General features: G+C 36.5%; 1 long non-coding RNA gene across 1 annotated transcript; it reads right to left on the bottom strand.

Moving 5' to 3' along the window:
- Positions 1-10,461: 10,461 nt before the first annotated feature.
- Positions 10,462-10,917, bottom strand: LOC119765055. Its single transcript, XR_005276473.1, has 3 exons — positions 10,834-10,917; positions 10,647-10,762; positions 10,462-10,583 (listed from the first exon to the last, which is right to left on the bottom strand). It is a non-coding gene; the product is annotated as an uncharacterized LOC119765055 (long non-coding RNA).
- Positions 10,918-19,119: the final 8,202 nt, after the last annotated feature.

Genomic DNA, 19,119 nt, shown 5'->3' with positions numbered 1-19,119 from the left:
GTTATGTTTGATGTTTTACTAGATTTCGCATGTTATGTTTTTTTGCAGAGGCTTGCTAGGGCAAATTTTGTCTGATTGTGTCAAAACAAAGGTAATTTTACATCAAATTTTCTTGTACATTATAAATCATTACATCAGATTGGCGATTCCGATGAATGTAATATTCAAAATTTTTTAGTGTGTACGTTATTTTTTACTAAAAAAACGATCACCACAAATGAGAAGGAAACTTTACCACTACACGGCTTAATCTTGACAAAAAATAAACTAGACAATATTTTTTCAAAGTGTATTAAGTCGCAATAGTGCGATCGATTGCGCAATAAAATGACTAAATAAATAAACTGTATACCCTATTTTGCACAACGCAATCTTGCCACCATTCTGGTTAAAAAGTTTTTTCATTAAATAAACGGAAAGTTGCCAATATTGGAACAGGACAACATAGTTACGGAATCTGTCAAAACTGATTGATAAGTCAATAAACAAAGTTTCCCACAGTGAAATACCACCTTAAGTATAAAGTTTTGTTTTATTATAAATGCAATTCAAGTAAAATTCAACTTGGTGTAATTTTTGTAGCAACTTGTAGACCAACTTAAGGCACTTTTTCTAAATCTTATACAATCTGTTCAACTTTTTGGCAACCCTACCACGATATCACATGTGTTTTCTCCTGTTTGTTGCCAAAATAGGGCCAAATTGCATCATCTGAACCCAGAATGCGGGGTGGGAGTTTTCCATCCCGGTTTTAAAGTATGACGAAAGCCAATTTGCATTATAGATTGGCCAAACCAGTCCCTCTTTGATCTGGCACCCAGCTACATATAGGCATGAGGTGACTTTCATTACACTGATGCGAAATTTTCTTCAATTTCACGGAAAGAAAAGAGTGAGGGGGGGGTGAGTGAAAGGTTTATGTTGCGAATCTCGGGAGTTTTATTCTTCTACGAGGACAGTATTGAATGGTAATTGATTCCACCAGCGATTTCGTTAGGGAGAAAGTGCCTGTTTTGAGGCTCTCCAATTTTGGTTAGAAGGGCAAAGGTAACACAAGAAGCGAGTCAATTTGAATAATGGCAAATTAGGCGCTAGCATGTAAGACGCATTGGCAAGTTCATTTTAGCACAATTGGGTAGCGGGAAGTGGAATAAAAAGAGATACTTTGGCACATGTGTTTACATTTTGATGACATTTTAGGGTAATGAAGCTGGAAATCGGCAATGAAGCGCGTGATTTCGGGGGAAAATTATTTGCTTATCCGGATCAATTACAGTCGGGGATGGGCAGGAAGTTTAATTTAAATTGTTTTATAATGTGTCGTCCGCTGCTTTTTTTAATTCTAAGTATTTTGTATAAACCTCAACCTTAAATGTAGCAGAAAAGACTTTACTTTGCAATTTACTTTTGAAACAGTTTTGAATAACGTGGTTTGAATGCTAAACTTTCAAACAATTGTCGGTAAAATACTCAGATGTAGACAATATTAATTTTGAAAGCGATCTAATTTTTTTTATTAGTTTTTGCATTTAACTTTTGCCTACATTTAAGATTTGTTATATTTAAGCATTTTTCTCTTCGATGAACTCTTGATTCTTTGTTTCTGTACAAAGCATAAAATTAAAAGGCAACCACGCGGAAATAGTCTCCTTTATTGAAATTGACAACTAGCTGTTCTGCACTCCCCCGTGTCTCGTGTCTAAGCGACCAAACCCCATCCTGGTTGGAATCTTTCTCCTGCTCGTTGCACTTCAGTCAAACAACAACGCATCGCCACAAAACACGACATCGCCTTTGATCAGGTCGTCAATCCTGACGTCAACTCTGGCTGCCACCTTCCCCGACGAATCCGTCCATCTCTTCGAACTGCACAGCTTTCCTTCTTGTTCGGAAACGTGCACCACTGACTTTACACAGTTCAGCGCTAATCCCGAGACATTCCATGTTTAGATTTTCCATTATTTTCCATTTTTGATGCCACCTTCCCCGCTGCTGCTGGTCGTCTCTGTCTGAGCTCTGTCTCGTGATCTGTATCGGTTGAATCCTGACTCTTCGGTGGTTTTGGGTGGTAACATCTCAAAAGGGCCGATTAAGCTTTCTAAATTAGAATAAAGTTTAAAATTTTAAGTACTTTTCGAAAAGTTCCTCCAATCCCGATCCAAAGTCAGCAAACTGCATCGACTCCTTCACTTTGCCACAGAACCCAAAGACATCGTAAGATTCAACCGGAAAGATAAAGCTGCACTTTCCCTGGGGGTATTCGGATGTGGTGTCCTTGTTGTTGGTTGTTTGTTCCCCTCCTATCTCTTTGTGGTTCGCAGATGTAACCATTCCGGTTCGAATAGCGTGGATGCTTGCGAAAATCCGCAGCGAAACTATTTTATCAATTTCTGGCTGCGAGCAGTAATTTTATGATTATGTATTAATAAATAAGCAAACCCGAGAGCATCTTCGAACCGGGACCCGATACAACAGGACAGGAGGACCTCCCTTTTGGCAAGGGGTTGACTGTGGGATACCGAGAAGACGACCGACGACGACCACGCGATGAGGTTATGTTAGGTTTGCTATAAAATACCAGCTGTGTGCAGTTTGCGTTGGTTAAGGGAAAATCAGACAACAATTTTCCAATTGATGGTTCTGTTGATTCTGACACGCTGATTGGTTTGGAATTACTTGACTTTGAAAGCAAAGTAAATGAGATACATTTTGCTCGGATTGAGCTATGCTACAAAATTGAATTATAGAAAACAAATCTGTCCAGAAAATTTAACTCATCAATTACAAAATCTTGATGGTTTTCAGAGCTGAAATCGTATGATTTAGCCTGATTTGTTGCAAGTTTGCTCGGCATAATTCATAATAAATCAATTAACATCCATCCAATCAAATAACATTTCTAAATTTTTGACATTATTGTGTATCTTTTCAATGCAAAGATTGTTCAAGTACCTCTTATACTTATAATAGTTTTTTTGTTCAACTTTTCATAAAGTTCTAATACAAAAACAAACCATCCACATTAACGACCCCAGGAGCTCGAACCTAGGAGTCCATAGACTTGAATGGGCGCCCAAACCTCTTTCTACTCCAAGGAACCTTCCACCCCAGGGTTTGAACTGACGACCTTTGGATTGCGAGCAGGCCCGTATCCAGGATTCTTCAATGGGGGGTGTTTCCCCCCATAAGGCGTTAGGGGTGTATGTGTGTTATAGGAAAGGCGTATATAGTCAACAAATGCGTACCAAACAAACACGTAAAATTTGCTTTATATATTGTAGCAGTAATGCTAAAAAATATCTAAAATTCAATAAGTTCATGAAAATATTGTTATTCTTGCATATATCATTGATGTGATATATGTGATAGAAAATATTGAAATAACGTCATTGAATCCTTGATAGTTAAGATTGATTTGTTTTCAATTATTTTTTTTTCTCTTCAGTAATTTGTTTTGCCCCTTAGTTTTTCGGGAAAATTTTACATGAGGGCATTTTTTTATCTGTACACAGCTTAAGCCAGATTGGTAACGAACTCGAGCATCTCAAGCCAAATCAATTCAAAATGGAAATCAACTCGTATTATCTATGCGTTTTGGTTTTCGACGATTTTTTTTTATTTTTCAAACATAGTTAGTTTGATTTTAGTTTGAAAAAAATAATTAAGGCGATGTAGACGTATCTCTTCGATGTTTTCAGCAAAGTTGTTCTTTAAAACTTAAACTATTAGCTCATAAAGTTTTTGGAAAATCAAAATCAACAAAAAGCTTTCGTACCAAACTTACCAGATTTCTAGCTTTCTTTGAAAGAACACAAACATCAAAGCTGACGGATATTTTTTTTCTTGTCAAATGTAACATACCAACCAACAACTTTTTTATCAATCTTCGTCATATCACACTATCAATTTATTAAACATTTTCCAATCAATCACATTTCAGAGAACAGTTTGTAGATAAAAAAGATAATATCGTCAAAAAAACATTGATCAGTCCGTACAAGTTTCCATAGAAGTTTGACAGCTGCCCATACAATTGCTTACGAGGCCATTTCACGAAGCGGAACACCACTCGAAATTGACTTTTTCTAAACATGCCTAAAATTTTGCGGAGCTGTTTATCCTATCGAAACATGCAAAATCCCTTCTTTTTGGCACCGCCCGAAAGTTTTACGATTTTCATCTATTTTTTAAAATTAGTTTTCAAATGGCCAAGTCTTGGATACAAAAAAGCAAAAATCGACTGGTTTTTTTTAAGAAACGCTGAATTATATGGCGTCGTCAAATGTTTTATTCGAAACAAACATTACTTGTTAGGGCAAGTTGATATCTCTTGAGAATTTCAAATTTATAAGCTTAAAGTAGCAAAATTTACCTACATCCCTCCCTGCATCATTTATTCTAATTGCTCAAAATGCTGCCATGTTTGATTTTAATCAAAATGATGACGCTGAATTGAATCAGCGTCAAGTTTCTTTTAAAAATTGCAGTCGAATATTGCTCTATCAATTTTTCCAAAATATTTGACAATGTTTTATTTAACTGGCGAAAATCGCAAATCTTTGGGGCAGTGCCAAAAAATAGAAGATTTTTGCATGTTTCGATATGATAAACAGTTTCGCCAAATTTCAGCAGGATCAGAAAAAGTAGATTTTGAATTTGTACTGCGATTTCGATTTTTCGAGATTTTTATGAGGACGTATTAAGCTTAACTTTAGTTTTTTTCAAGGCGTCAACGATCAAAGTTTTTTTAAATAATTTTTATGAAGGCATATTAAGCGAGAGATTAGTTTTTTTTCAAGGCGTCAGTGATCAAAGTTTTTTTTTTAATTTTTTGGGGGCGTATTTAGTGACAGTTGATTTTTTTTCCAAGCCGTCAACGATCAAAGTTTTTTTTTAATAATTTATTAAGGGCGAATTTAATGAATTTTTTTTCCAAGGCGTCAACGATCAAAGTTTTTTTTTTTAATAATTTTTATGAAGGCGTATTAAGCGAGAGTTTAGTTTTTTTCAAGGCGCCAGCGATCAAAGCTTATTTTTTTATTTTCTTGATGGCGTATTTAGTGTCAGTTGATTTTTTTTCAAGGCGTCAACGATCAAAGTTTTTTTTTATATTTTCTTGATGGCGTATTTAGTGAAAGTTTTTTTTTTAAATTATTTTTATGAAGGCGTATTAAGTGAGAGTTTAGTTTTTTTCAAGGCGTCAGCGATCAACCCGAGCATGGGTAAATAACAAGGGAAATGCAAAATAATACCATTCAATGGTATCAATACCAAATGTTGGTTTTCGCGAGCCCTTCAAAAAATGTCTAAAGTGTCAGTTAATACCAATCTCTGGTATTATACCAAATTTTGGTATTGTTTTGTTATTGAGAAAATGTTAGAAAAATATCGAATTTTGACATACTGTTACTTACTTACATACTTAAAAACGCAAATCTACTCCAAATTAAAGCCAACTATTTTATTTTGGTCTAAAAAAGTTATTTGATGATCTTTATAAATTAGGGAATACCATACATTGGTATTGTAAAGGTATTTTAAATAAAAATATTATAAAATGAAGGTGATTCATAAAAAAAATCTATTTTAAATGATGTTTAACATTCTTAAAAGTATGCTGATACATTTGAAATTGATAAGAAAAACATTTATATATTTAGACGATTAACTTTACGACAACAATAGGTTTAACGTGAAAAAAAATAAATTTTTGAATGGATTTTATTTAACATTGTGTGCCTTTTGCGTCATAATCGATAAACTCAAAAAAATAATGTCAATCTTTGTTAATTTGATGAAATAACTCTTTCAATACCAAAATGTTGGTATGCATGTGGTATTCGTACTTCGTTCTAAAATCCTTTTAATATTGAATTTGTGTTGAATCCTATTCAGTTGGAATCATGCATCCTCAAAAATCTCACGAAAAATGCCACGCTGCCTGGGCTATAGCCTTTCTCGTTCTGGTTTAGTTTGTTTCTCTTTCGTTGAATTTCCTGATATTTTTGCATGCAGCTAAAACATGTTGATGCAGCAGCAGCTCGTTTTCAACAAGCGTTGATAGCTCAGTTGGTAAACGGGTAGCTAAAATGGTGTCTGCACCTTACCTGTCATGAGTTCGATTCCAGTATTCCTCTAGTTTTCTTTACCTGATATTTTTTGGCTCTTTAAGCAAGACTTCGTTTTCCTTGCCTGTTAAATATAGCATCAAAATTCTACCCATTTCTCATTGCAATCCCATTAGCCAAATTGAATTCCCGTTGTAATTCTATAGAGAATTCTCATTGTTTTTTGTCCAACGAGATTTTTATTTACCCGGAAAGTTGTAATTTGTCTGGTATTCATTTGCCCTTGGAATGGCTCGTTTTGTGTATTGCTTTGGTCTTCCCCATACAGTTTTTTGGTATGATTTCATGGTATTATACCATCTATTACTGGGCAACCAAGGGCACATTTTGGTATTTGTTATTATACCAAGTAATACCAAAATATGGTATTCCCGTGTTATTTACCCCTGCTCGGGAAAGCTTTTTTTTATATTTTCTTGAGGGCGTATTTAGTGCAAGTAGAGTTTTTCTCAAGGCGTCAATGATTAAAGTTTTATTTAAATTTTGTTGAGGGCGTATTTAATGAAAGTTGGGTTTTTTTCAAGGCGTCAACGATCAGTTTTTTTGCAAATATTTTCATGAGGACGTATTGAGTAAGAGTTTAGTTTTTCTCTAGGCGTCAACGAACATAGTTATTTTAAATATTTTTAATGTTGAGTTTTTTCTTAGCGTCAATTGTTTTTATGAGGGCGTATTTACTGAGAGTTGATTTTTCACTTGATGGCGTATCTAGTGAGAGTGAAGTTTTTCTCTGGGTGTCAAATTTTGATAGTCATAAAAAATGGCGGCCCTTCGGGCCGTGTCTTTGTCGGGGCGTTAGGGGTGTAAGCCATTTTTTTCCATGGGGGGTGTTGAACACCCATAACAACCCCCTTAGATACAGCCCTGATTGCGAGTCCAACCGCCGCCAGCGATGCCATCGAAGCAGGCTAGGTTTGGCGCGTTGCTTGTATTTATATCAGGGAGATAAGTGTTATGGAAATCTTAACAGGCAATCGACAACTCAAATATGACTATATTTTGATGTTCAACGTGTTTTTTGACCATGATTCGATTATGCGAAGTTCCAAGTAAACTTCAGATAATCTAAACTTCAAATATCGAGGCTGGACTGCAAAAGTATTTTTTTATTTTGTTGGATATAAATTGATTTGAAAAGTCTTTAAAATAAAGGTAAAAATTGAACATGGAAATTTTATATTAACTATACAAATATTCCAATAATGCTTAAAATGATCATCAACGTAGGGAAAGGCATTTTTTAATTGTTATCAATTGATTGCACGTTTATTTTCATTGAAATATGAAGCTTTTTGAACAAATTTTGTTACAGGGGATTTTTCGATCCAATATTGTAAAATTGTCAAATTGAACCTTCAATTGGTTAGAACCATTATCACTATAACGGAAATTTGCCCAAAAGTAATTGAAATTTCATGAAGATAATTTAGTCCTAAATCCTTGACCTGGTGCACAGTTTATACTAACAGGCTATCGTAACCAATAAAACAACAAATCACAAATTAAAATTTTTCACATTCTTTACAGAATTCCTATATTACGCCTTACAGATATCTTTTTAAACTTAATCAGTCATCAAAATTTCTAAAACTAATTTCACATTCAACTTCCATAACTCATCTCCAATCAATAACCAATGCTCTCATCTTTGAAATTCGCAGCTCTCAGCATGCAACCCACCAAGCCAGTGCGTTTGTGAATCGATAATTTATATCACTTCCAACCCACTTCACGACATCCTCACGACTCCTCCGGTTCCCAGGATTGCGTCGTTTTCCGGCGCTCACAGCAACAAAGCACTATTATAAATAACAATCGTTTAAAACTGTTGCCACTTTTGTAAATGTGATTTTAAACTGCTTTTTCGCTGGTTCATCCCCTCTTGAAACCGCCTCGGCAAAACTATTCCCGAAACGAAATGAAAACATTAAACAAATTCCATGCCATTCAATGGTTACACTTTGATGTTGCTGAGAGGGGAAGCATGGCAACATAAAAATAGTAAATTGTGTCCTGCGGAGAGTGGTGTGCGAGCTCGGAGGCCGGGAGGCCGCCCGAAATAGATAATAAATAAAAATTAATAGAAATCTGAATGTTTGGGTGCTTTAATTTAGGAGTCGTCCTTTAATGATAATAAACGATTTTTGAATCGAGCGGCAGCGAACGGAGGGACGCTGGCTCGGTGACATTTATCATAATTTTTAGGATATTTTTGGCGAATAAATTGTGGAAGAATGCTCGAAATTGAAATCGGGTCTTTAGTAAAGGAGAAGGTTTTTGTCGCGAAAATTTATGATAATGGCCGTTTTTTGGGAGCGCAAGAGGACGTAACATGTAATGCAAAGATGGAATTTGAATTGATTTGTTTTTCTATCATGATTTTAAATAAAATTCAATTCATCATTGAATTTTAATAACATTAACATTACAATTTCTTCAAATCTAAAATGCTCTTTATACCGCAGTTACGATTCGATGAATCGAAGTTTGTGCCATTTAAAGTATTTGCATTTGTAAATCATATATCCAATGTTCAGTAACTTATACTAAACCCAAAAATCGATTTTTTTGAACTGTCTTCAAATTCGGAGTTTTTTTGCGATTTAGCACAGTCACCTTGTGGGTAATTCTCTACCAACTCACACGAAATCGGGAAAAGTTGCCCTGAACCCTCTTCGATTTGCGTGAAATTTTGTCCTAAGGGGTAACTTTGGTCCTTGATCATGATTCCGAGGTACACTTTTTGATATCTCGTGACGGAGTGGCGATACAACCCCTTAAATTTTTGAACATGCGAAAAAAGACACGCTTTTCAATAATTTGCAGCCTGGAACGGTGATGAGATAGACATTTAGTGTCAAAAGGACTTTTACGTAAAATTGGACACCTGATTAGATGGCGTATTCAAAATTCCGAAAAAACGCATTTCTTCAAGAAAACACTTAAAAAGTTATAAAAACTCTGCCATTTTCCGTTACTTAACTTTTTTTTTTGTAAAATCGCGATAACTCGTGATGGTTACCAGCAAATTTTTATAAATCATTGTTTTGTAATTATCTGTTCCACAACTTTGTAGAACATTGTTACACTCTAAAAAAATAACCCAGCAAAGTTAGAAAAAACCAGAAATTTCTAAATGTTCTAAATTTGTTAAATAATCTTAAAACGTTTTTGAAGGTATGAACACTGAAATTACTTTTAATGTGAGAAGGAAGCTGGATTTAAAAGGTATATAAATGATGACAAAATAAACAATAAATTTATACTTGAAGTTTCTCATGCCAATTTTGAGTTGCGTATTTAATGGGCGGACTCTGACGAGGCCCACTGGCCATCTGTCAGTGAATACATGCATCTTAGGGTCCGGCTGTCTTTGGCACCGTGAAAGAAGGGCTCTCTCCCACATTTTGCGAGGTATATCGAAATATTTCGTTGAGGGCAACTTTTTTCGATATTATGGGATATTTCTTTAAAAAAGTCGCTGAATTCGGTGCATTCATGTTGATATCCATCATTATATCACCTCCGTGTACGCAAGAGAGCAAGCAGCAGTCAAGTGCTCAGTGCTCTATCGTTTTTTTCAAAAATTTTCGCCGTTATCAACAGTAATCAGTTTGCTCCTGCAGCATGCCAAAGGCCGGCCGTGGCCGTGGCAGTTCGAGTGCGGCCTCGAAAAACCCGCGAAGTTCTTCTACCGGCCGTGTGCAAAAAGGTAAACAAACCAACGCCGTGTCGGCCGCCATCGACGTCAAAAAAGAACAACTCTTCAGCGGAACGTAGACCACCTCCAATTTTTGTTTTGGACACGTTGGCGGACGATGTTGACGAGTTGCTGGAAGGCCTCGGATATTGTCTGAAAATCGGTAAGTCGGCAGTGCAAGTGATCACACTGAATAAAAAGAACTTCGACCTGGTGTTTGAAGAATTGAAGCGTAGCAACTTCAACTTCTACACATTCAACCCCGAGAAGCCCCCTGTTAAGGTAGTCTTGCAGGGTTACCAAGACCGTCCGGTTTCCGACCTTTCGGACGCCGGAATAAAGCCGCGAGATATAAAAGTGCTCTCGCGGAAGACAACAGTCACAGGTACACACACCCTGTACCTGTTGTACTTCGACCGCGGCACCGTCAAGATCTAAGACCTGCGGTGGACTAAGACGTTGGACATAAGGCGGATACAATTATTGGCCCTTGGGGAGCTGATGATCAAGTACGTCTATAATTGATTAAAATTTTCTGTGATTTAGTTTTAAGCATTCTCTTTATCTATCCTTTTCTCATTGCACTTTCTGTAAGTTTTTTGAAAACTTTTTCAAAAGTAATAATGCCTTCGATTGAACTACTGTTGGCTGTGGCCAACGGGAGGATTCATCCGGTTTATCAATCACAGTCCGGGGACAATAAAACAAAGCTGTTTGCATGTCTTAGTCGGTATATTTGGTAGATTAATAAATTCCTGCAGCGGTAAAATACATATATTGTTTAAAAAATAGCCTTCTAAATGGAAAAACGAACTTACGTTTTTGCTCCCTAATGCAATTCGGCTGCCAATCGGCAAATCTGGTCGAGCTTGGTTTGGCTGAACTCATTATCATCTCTCATGGTTCAACGGGTTTTAGGTAATTTCACATAAAGCTAATTGAGGAAAAAAGTGCAAAATTTAACAAAGTGATTTTAACCCCAAGTGGTTGCACTGAATAAATTACCGTTCTGAGAACAGAAAATTAAAGAAATCAGTAAATTTTAAAGATAATATCGCTGTGAAGCAGCACACATGGATTTCACTTCTGTTTCTTAACCAATTCGAATGACTTTTGGTCCAGCGCTCAAGTCAGATTGACAGTCGAATGCAGGTGACAACTGCATTGACTGATCAGGAGGTGCGTTAAGCGCTTCGGCGCGTGACAACTACGATGTAACACACAGCTGAAAGGAACTCCAAAACTCTGTTATGTACTTAAATTAACTCATTGTAACTTGATTATTCACAAATAAACCCGAATTGAATTGAATTGAAAATGTTGATATCCATCATTTTTTTATGAATATGCCTTGGTAGACTCTAACTAGCTATATCTGACCTATATTTGACATCCAATAAAATGTTTTCGAACCACATTTTTTAGATTTCCAGCTTACTTTCAAATTACTCCAAATTTTAAGCTAAAAATTCTTATTTGACATGAAATTACTCTCATCTGAAAGGTAATGAAAGCAAGCAAGTAATTTTGGAGAAGGTCACTATTTATTTTAGGAAAATGGACATACCTCTGCAAGTATTGAACCAAAACTGACACTTTTTTTTTGAAAAATGTTTTCTACAATTTAAGGATTTAGGAATTCTGGGAAACTATTGGGTAAAAATCTACTCATTAAAAAGTAATCTATATTTTACATTGTTTATTGCTCAAATTTGTTTCCGGGCAGTATGTTTTTTTCATGACAAATTGTACAAAGAAAAGATCGGTCGTATTAGTGTTTCAAATTTCAATGAGTTAGAGCCAACCATCCGTTCACTGTTTAACTCATGAAGTCCCCTATTTTATAAGTCAATACTGGCGCCCTCCCAAGAAGCTTGCAGTACAACAAGGGTAGGAATGTTAGTCCAATACATTAATTTGCAGACTTATACGACATTGAGTTTGTTGCTCCATTCCTGACGACACCGCATGAGACCGCGATATCCACAGCATCTCATCCAAGCATCTCGTGATTGATATGCTTCTTTTCTCTAAGTTAGTAAGATTAGGTACTGGTTTTTCGATGCCTCCCGAGGTACGATGCTATGGGGAGGACTATAATCATATACACTCAAACCCCGATGGTTTGACACCAACTGCTGTCAAACGAACGGGGTCACGTTTTAGTTTTACACGGAGTTCACACACACTACCTAACGTTTGTTTTGATAGTGTGCGTGAGCACCGTGTAAAAAGTGACAGTTCGTCACTTTTTAGTTTGACTTTGACCAACCAACGGGGTACAAACTAAAAAAGTGTCAAAAGAAAAAGTGACCAACCACCGGGGTTGAGTGTAGACCCGTCACCGGCTCGGTGGCTCATCCAAAATGATCGTGCTTTTTTGACTTCCAATTTTACAAATTTTAAAAGAATTCTCCCTGATCATTGCAGAGGGATTAATAAATTGCTGCCACAGCAGTAACTAGATGATGAAACTTTTGCCGACGCGTGAACCATTTCCGATAAATCATCCACCAAGTCGTCACCGTACACCTTCCTATCTAGTTCACTCAGGAGTTCAATTAACTTACGTAGACCAAAGGGATGTCGAGATGAAATTATCAGAATTAATAAAAAAAAAAACAGACGACCGTCCGAGCGACCCTTCCTCTTTTTGGAACATTTTTTCTGCGCCGCTTTGTTTTTCCAAAAAGGTGAAGACAAAGTTGGAGTCAAAATTACTGGTGAATAATCCCTATTAGCACGCATTTTCTTAATAAATAAATTTGTAAACGACCAGAAGGCGGCAACTTTCCGGACTAAATTGTCCGCCGTCAAAATATTAGTCCGCGTTATTTATGGCGCTCAGCACGGCATTTTTCCGAAAGCAAATTAAAAAAAGTATTTTTTCGGCTTCTTTCCAAAAACTGAAGAAGATTAAAAAATCTTCCTCAAGCTTTGTTTTGTTTTCATCTGGCCTCCCCCTTCTCGCTGTCTTCTTCCAGAAATGATCATAATTTGCATACGAAGGCACTAAATTATCGGCACAATTGTGTATTTCCCTCTAAATGTTTTTATGCGGTGTGGTGCGTGTGTTGGTTTTTCACGGCGGCCGTTAATGGTCGTGTTCACGCGCGCCGAACGGAAAATTATGGCCATGTTCCGGGGCGCGCCTGGTGGTGGCATCTTGGCACGGTTGAATTAATCGCAGGGACAGTGGAGTTGCCAGAAAAAAATAAAAGAAAATGCAAAAAGAGCAGCCAAACAAATGCAAACCTGTACACTGAGGAAAAAGAATGTAAGATTTTCATAAGACTACATCTTATGTGCTGCCTGATTTGAGTATCCACTAGCCTCTCGCGATTTTCATAGACAATCTTATGACCGTCACTATAAATTCATATGGTTATAACTAAACTTTACTTATGTATTTGGTCCACTGTTGATAGACTATGGACTTCATAAGAAATTCTTATGGAATTCATCTGTAATTTGTCAATGGTTTTCGCGTAAGATGCTAGTGTGAAATTTTTTGACATTTCAAGATGGCGAAAGGACGGATCGTGCTGACAATTTTAAACCCTCGCGACTTCAAATCGCCCCGTAATCCGTTCCGGTAACAACTACACAAAGCTGCTGCCGCCGCTATGAGTTTCTGATCGGACAAATCAATTTTCTTGTTTACCGTGACCTCCAAGACTCAGGTAAGTTCTGTGTCGGGTGTTTTGGTTCGAAGTTGAATATTTTATTTGGGTATTTTCAGATTAAAAACCGTTGGTTTTGACGGCGGCCCTCCTCAGCATTCTCCAGAAAGATCCGGAGAATAGCATCGATGAGGACAGTTCCGTGCAGCGACTGGTCGAAGGTCAGAGAAAACATCTCTTCGAAGCAAAAAAGGAAATGAAGTTTTGGGTATAATACGATAATTTAAAAATATAAACTTTTAAATTGAAATTAATTTTTGTTTTTATTCAATAAAAAAAGAAGGAAAAATGGTTATGAAAAACGATATTTGTTAATATGATCTCCATGAGCATTGGCATATATTTTGTTCACAATTCCATCTATGAATGTCATAAGATAACTCAATGGAAATCTTAATTGACGGCTTTGTCAAATTTCCCCTCCCAGCCATAAGAAAATCTTATGACATCTGAATAAAATCCTGATGTCGAAAGGTCATAAGACGTTCTTATGGATTTTGCCAGTACTTTTTTCTGAGTGTACAACAAAACAATAGAACAACAGATGAAAAGAACAACAGAAAAACAGCACAAATCCGTTTTCACCCAAGGTTAATTAAATACCAAGTTTATGTAACATCTGGCAACACTGTCCCAACTTCGCGCCAAAATTGTCACCTCTAGAGAAAAAAAAAACGCAAGAGTGTCATTTATGGTTTCACTGCGTGCGTGCTTCCTGCTATTTTGCATTTGAATTGTTTCGTCCCTTGTGGCAAATTTACTGCTTGCTTGTCCCCTTTGCCAGAGATCATTCCGAGGTCAAACAGTGTGGAAGTCTCTCTTGGTGGAATGTCCCCGAAGTGAACGTTCAAAAGTGTCCCATTAAACCACCATCCGCGGGACGACCTAAATTCCAGAGAAATAGATCCTGGTTTGATTTACGAGTACGGGGGAAACGTTATAGGTCCTTTATTAAAAACACAATTGCCAACGAGGGGTTTCACTATGTTGCCAGAGGTTTTGTTTACCTTTTTATGACAGTATTAACCGTAAAATTTTGCTCATGACAGAATATGGTATTAATAAGATGTTTTACCATGTTTCAAAACTCTTTTGAATCTTCCCGTTCCCTTATTGAAGTTTCTATCAATAATTTAGATTGTCTTATTGGGTTGATGCTGAAATTCCATCATTTATATTTCTGCCACCATAATACTAATTTTGAAGTCGTCTAGAACAATCATCATTATTATTTCTTCGAAAAAGATTGAGTCAAATTTGCGTGTCTTCCTGGTCCCCTCAATAAAGCCCAAGAGCCGATTGTTTCTTAACCCTACCATTTGAAGTTCACGATGATGACGACGATGATGGTTGGTCAGATTCGAAACCCCAGTTGCCCCCCCCCGAGGGCCCTCGTCCCGGTGAGATGTCAACGCATCTGTTTGATGTTCTGGAGAGCTGGTATACGAGAAAGGAGCAATCAAAACATGATGGTCAATAGTATGAGCTCGAAATTGCTTTCGCCCGGAGGGGGAAAACTTCCTCGGATGGAGGAAAGGATTATCGGTAAAGTGTTGGCCGTTTTGTGGTGCAGATGGACCGATGTAAGGGGCATTTGGTGACTGTCCCCTCTTGGAATAGAATCGGATGAGCCGCTTTGTTTTGATACTGTTTTGGGCCGAGATGTGCCTCAAGGTAAATCGTTTTAAATAAAGGATTCCGTAATTGCTTCAAGAGCTAACACAGTACCACAATATTTTATCGATTGAATCTGAAAAATTATTTTCATTGTTGAATTTGAAATTCAAAATATTTGTGTAAGATATTTTCAAATGAGATGTTTTTGAAATTGCGCTTAAGAAAGTCTCCCATCCTTGAGCTATTTTTTATTCATGGGCTAAAATTCAGTGGAGCAATTCTCTACCTAAACCGGAAATGGATTTTATTTGTATTTTTTGATTTGGCTCAAACTTTGTGGGGGCCTTCCCTATGACCAAATAAGCTTTTTTGCGTCATTGGTTCACCCATACAAGTCTCCATACAATGTTGGCAGCTGTCCATACAAAAATGGTATGTAAATATTCAAACAGCTGTAACTTTTGAGTGAATTTTCTGATCAATTTGGTGTCTTCGGCACAGTTGTAGGTATTGTTGAGGACTTTTGAGAAAAAAATAGGTACACGGAAAAATAATTTTGCAGATTTTTTAATCAACTTTTTTTTCACTAAAACTCAATTTCCCAAAATACGTTTTTTTTATTTTCGGGATTTTTTGATATGTTTTAGGGGACAAAAATCTGCAACTTTTGAGCTATAGAGAAACATGGTCAAAAAATCTGCCGCCGAGTTATGATTTTTTGAAAAAATAGTGATTTTTGGAAAAAATCGAAATTTCATGCAAAAACAAGTTTGACATTATTTTTTAATGCAAAATTGAATTTGCAATCGAAAAGTACTTTACAGATTTTTTGATTAAGGGCTCCGTTTTCAAGATATAGCCACCGAAAGTTTGATTCTAGCGAAATATTTGCAGTTTTTCGATTTTTAAAAATAGTGACCATGAGTGACCATTTCCAAAATATTTTTTTTGAAAAGTTCAGAAAATTTTCTATAAAATTGTCTAAGAGACATTGAAGATTGGACCTTTGGTTGCTGAGATACAGCGGCTTAAAGAAAAAGAAACACGAAAATTGAAGTTTTCAAAATCTCTCCAAATCAACCCACCTTTTTCTAATGACGATATCTCAGCAACTAATGATCCAATTTTCAATGTTAAAATATGAAACATTCGTAAAATTTTCCGATCTCTTCGAAAGAAATATTTTGAAAATTTTTAAATTAGGACTAGCATTTTAAATGGGCGTAATATTCAATGTTTGGCCCTTTTAATATGTTAGTCTTGATTTAAAAATTTACAAAATATTTTTTTCGAAATGATCGAAAAATTTCACGAATGCTTCATATTTTAACATTTAAAATCGGATCATTAGTTGCTGAGATATCGTCATTAGAAAATGGTGGGTTGTTTTGGTGAGATTTAGAAAACTTCAATTTTCGTGTTTCTTTTTCTTAAAGCGGCTCTATCTCAGCAACCCGATGTCCAATCTTCGATGTCTCTTAGACTATTTTGTATGGACAGCTGCCAAAATTGTATGGAGACTTGTATGGGTGAAGCAATGACGCTAAAAAGCTTATTTGGTCATAGGGAAGGCCCTCACAAAGTTTGAGTCAAATAAAAAAATACAAAAAATAAAAATGGTCGAAATCGGCCGATTTCGTAGAGAGTTGCTCAGTGGGTGCTTTTCTAAAGAAGACATACAAACTGGCTTTGCAAATACAGTCCAGACTCGATTAGTTACTTTTTTTTTGTTTTTAACATCAACGAGTTCTGTGATCCCATATTATCAAAAAAGAAATCAATATTTCCACACTGACAAGTTGGCTGCCATCTTTGATTTAAAAATTCTTAATCACTTTAGCGTAGTTTATAAACCTATAAACCTAGTTTATAAACCTATAGGGGTCATGCTTAAACTCGGCAATCAAAATTACGGCAAACATATTTTTTTTCGTGATTTGATTATCCGAAGTGAAATTTTTCCGAAGCCGATAATCGATAATCGAGTCTTGCATGTAGGGTAGGGTAGTCATCAATGAGACACTTTTTGTTTTCAACTTTCAACGATTTTTCAATTTTTTTCATCAGCATGTTTTAATGAGCTTTTTGTTGTATTTTCTTTCTTTTAATGTGTTCTAACATTGACCAAAATATGAGAATGATTCGACACCTACAGCCAGAGTTATTCAACTGTCTCATTGTAGACGCACTTGGCAGGAACAATGAGACAGCTGGGGAACAATGAGACAGCTACGAAAATGTTCATTTTTCTAGTAAAACAACATGTTTTTGTATTGTTTCATTTAATATTTTACAAGATAATAGATTGACTTTTTTCAGAAAATACAATTCAATTGAATTCTCTTTCCCCTTATGTTTTAACCATACAGATACTGTTAATTCCTAATCAAATAAATTTGTCCCTCAGTCTGATTTACGATATTTGCACTCAAAATCGCAATTTATGGTCGAAATCTAAGTTTCATCCCTATATTTACCGAAAGGATTCGCTAAAACGTTACTCCGGTAAAACTGCCCAATCGAACGGTGGTGGTTTTTAAACCTTCCGTAATCCAATAAGGATTTTAAAATTGCCAGCAAAAGGATTCAATCTGTTGCAAATTCTTTTAGAGTTAAATCTAACCCCAAAAATGACACCAGCTGGCCTAGGGGCAGGGGAAAATGTCGTCGTCGACGCCGTCGTCTTGACACGTCCCGAAAATCCTTTGTTTGTCATAAATAATTCATAGTGGCACAACACGCTTTTGTGTCCCTTTTCCTCGATTTTTCTTTCTTGTTTGATTGATGTCACTGATTTTGTTTGGATTCCTTATCCGGCCAGGTCGCTTCCCAGGGCCAGCGGAAATGACCCATTACCTTAACTTTCTGCAGCGGTCCTGTCTTGTTTGCCGGGGACGACCAAGAAACGTATCAATCAGGAGAGGAGTTCAAGAAAGAAAAACATGATGAAAACGATTCGTCATGGGTCATCGTGATGGTGATTGAAAATGTGCAATTGTGTCCCCCTTGCTGGATCGTCCTTTTGGCAACGTTTTGGTTCCTCTAGAAGATTTGGGGTTTTATGGGCCGATGTCCTTCTCACTGTAGTTCGTCCGATGGATGGATGAGCGGTCACATTTGTCTGGATTGTTTATGGGTCGTTTTTCATCAACGAGCGAACATTACAGGGTAGGTTTTTTGTTATTCTGCTGAAAGTTTGCTGCTTGATTTTAGAGTTAAAATGATGTTCAGGCAAAACATTTTTGATCATATCTTTAAACCAGACGTGCATTGGCACGCTCTGCACTGGCACTTCAAATTTAGCACTTACACCAAGTTCAAAGCATGCTACCTCAGCCCAGTGCTAGTGCTATTATTTAGCACTCCCATTTAGCACTCATAGATTATTTTTCCTTTTTAAGGAGACTTTTTATTAAAAGTTCTCAAGCAAATTTGATTACCGGCCAACGAGAATATATTACAACTGCAATATACCTATTTAACATTTATTCCAGATTCTTCCTCAGGGTCTCAGGGTCCGCAAAATCTTCAGGATGTTTAAATTCAAATTTTGTACCCATTTAAATGCCAGCCTTGTCACGTCTATTTATATCTCCAGGCCACCTGGAACTAATTTTCGGGTACTTCCAACAAATTCCTTGATTATTCCATGAAGCTTATTATTTTGATTCCAGGACAATAATCTGCGTTGATTGAAAAAAAATGTTAAGATTTGTGCTAAAAGCAAAAAAAGTTCACCTTGAAGGGATTAGAACCATGGATCTTCTGCTTACAATCCTTGAACACTAGCACTGCACCAAATTTACAGATGAATGTGGGTGTAGTTAGTTTCATCACATTCTGGACAATAATGACAGTAAACTTGGAATCAACAAATGAAAAAACAACCTGGTTACCATTTTTGTTCGAGTTCCAGGGCGAGTGCTATGATTGAAAGCGCAGTGCTATCCATTAAAATAGCACGCGTGCTAACAGCGTGCAGTGCCAATGC

This window comes from Culex quinquefasciatus, chromosome 1 (genome assembly GCF_015732765.1).
Source record: "Culex quinquefasciatus strain JHB chromosome 1, VPISU_Cqui_1.0_pri_paternal, whole genome shotgun sequence".
NCBI classification, from domain to species: domain Eukaryota; kingdom Metazoa; phylum Arthropoda; class Insecta; order Diptera; family Culicidae; genus Culex; species Culex quinquefasciatus.
Note: the sequence above shows the minus strand (reverse complement) of the source record. Positions and strands in the feature narration are given on the sequence as shown.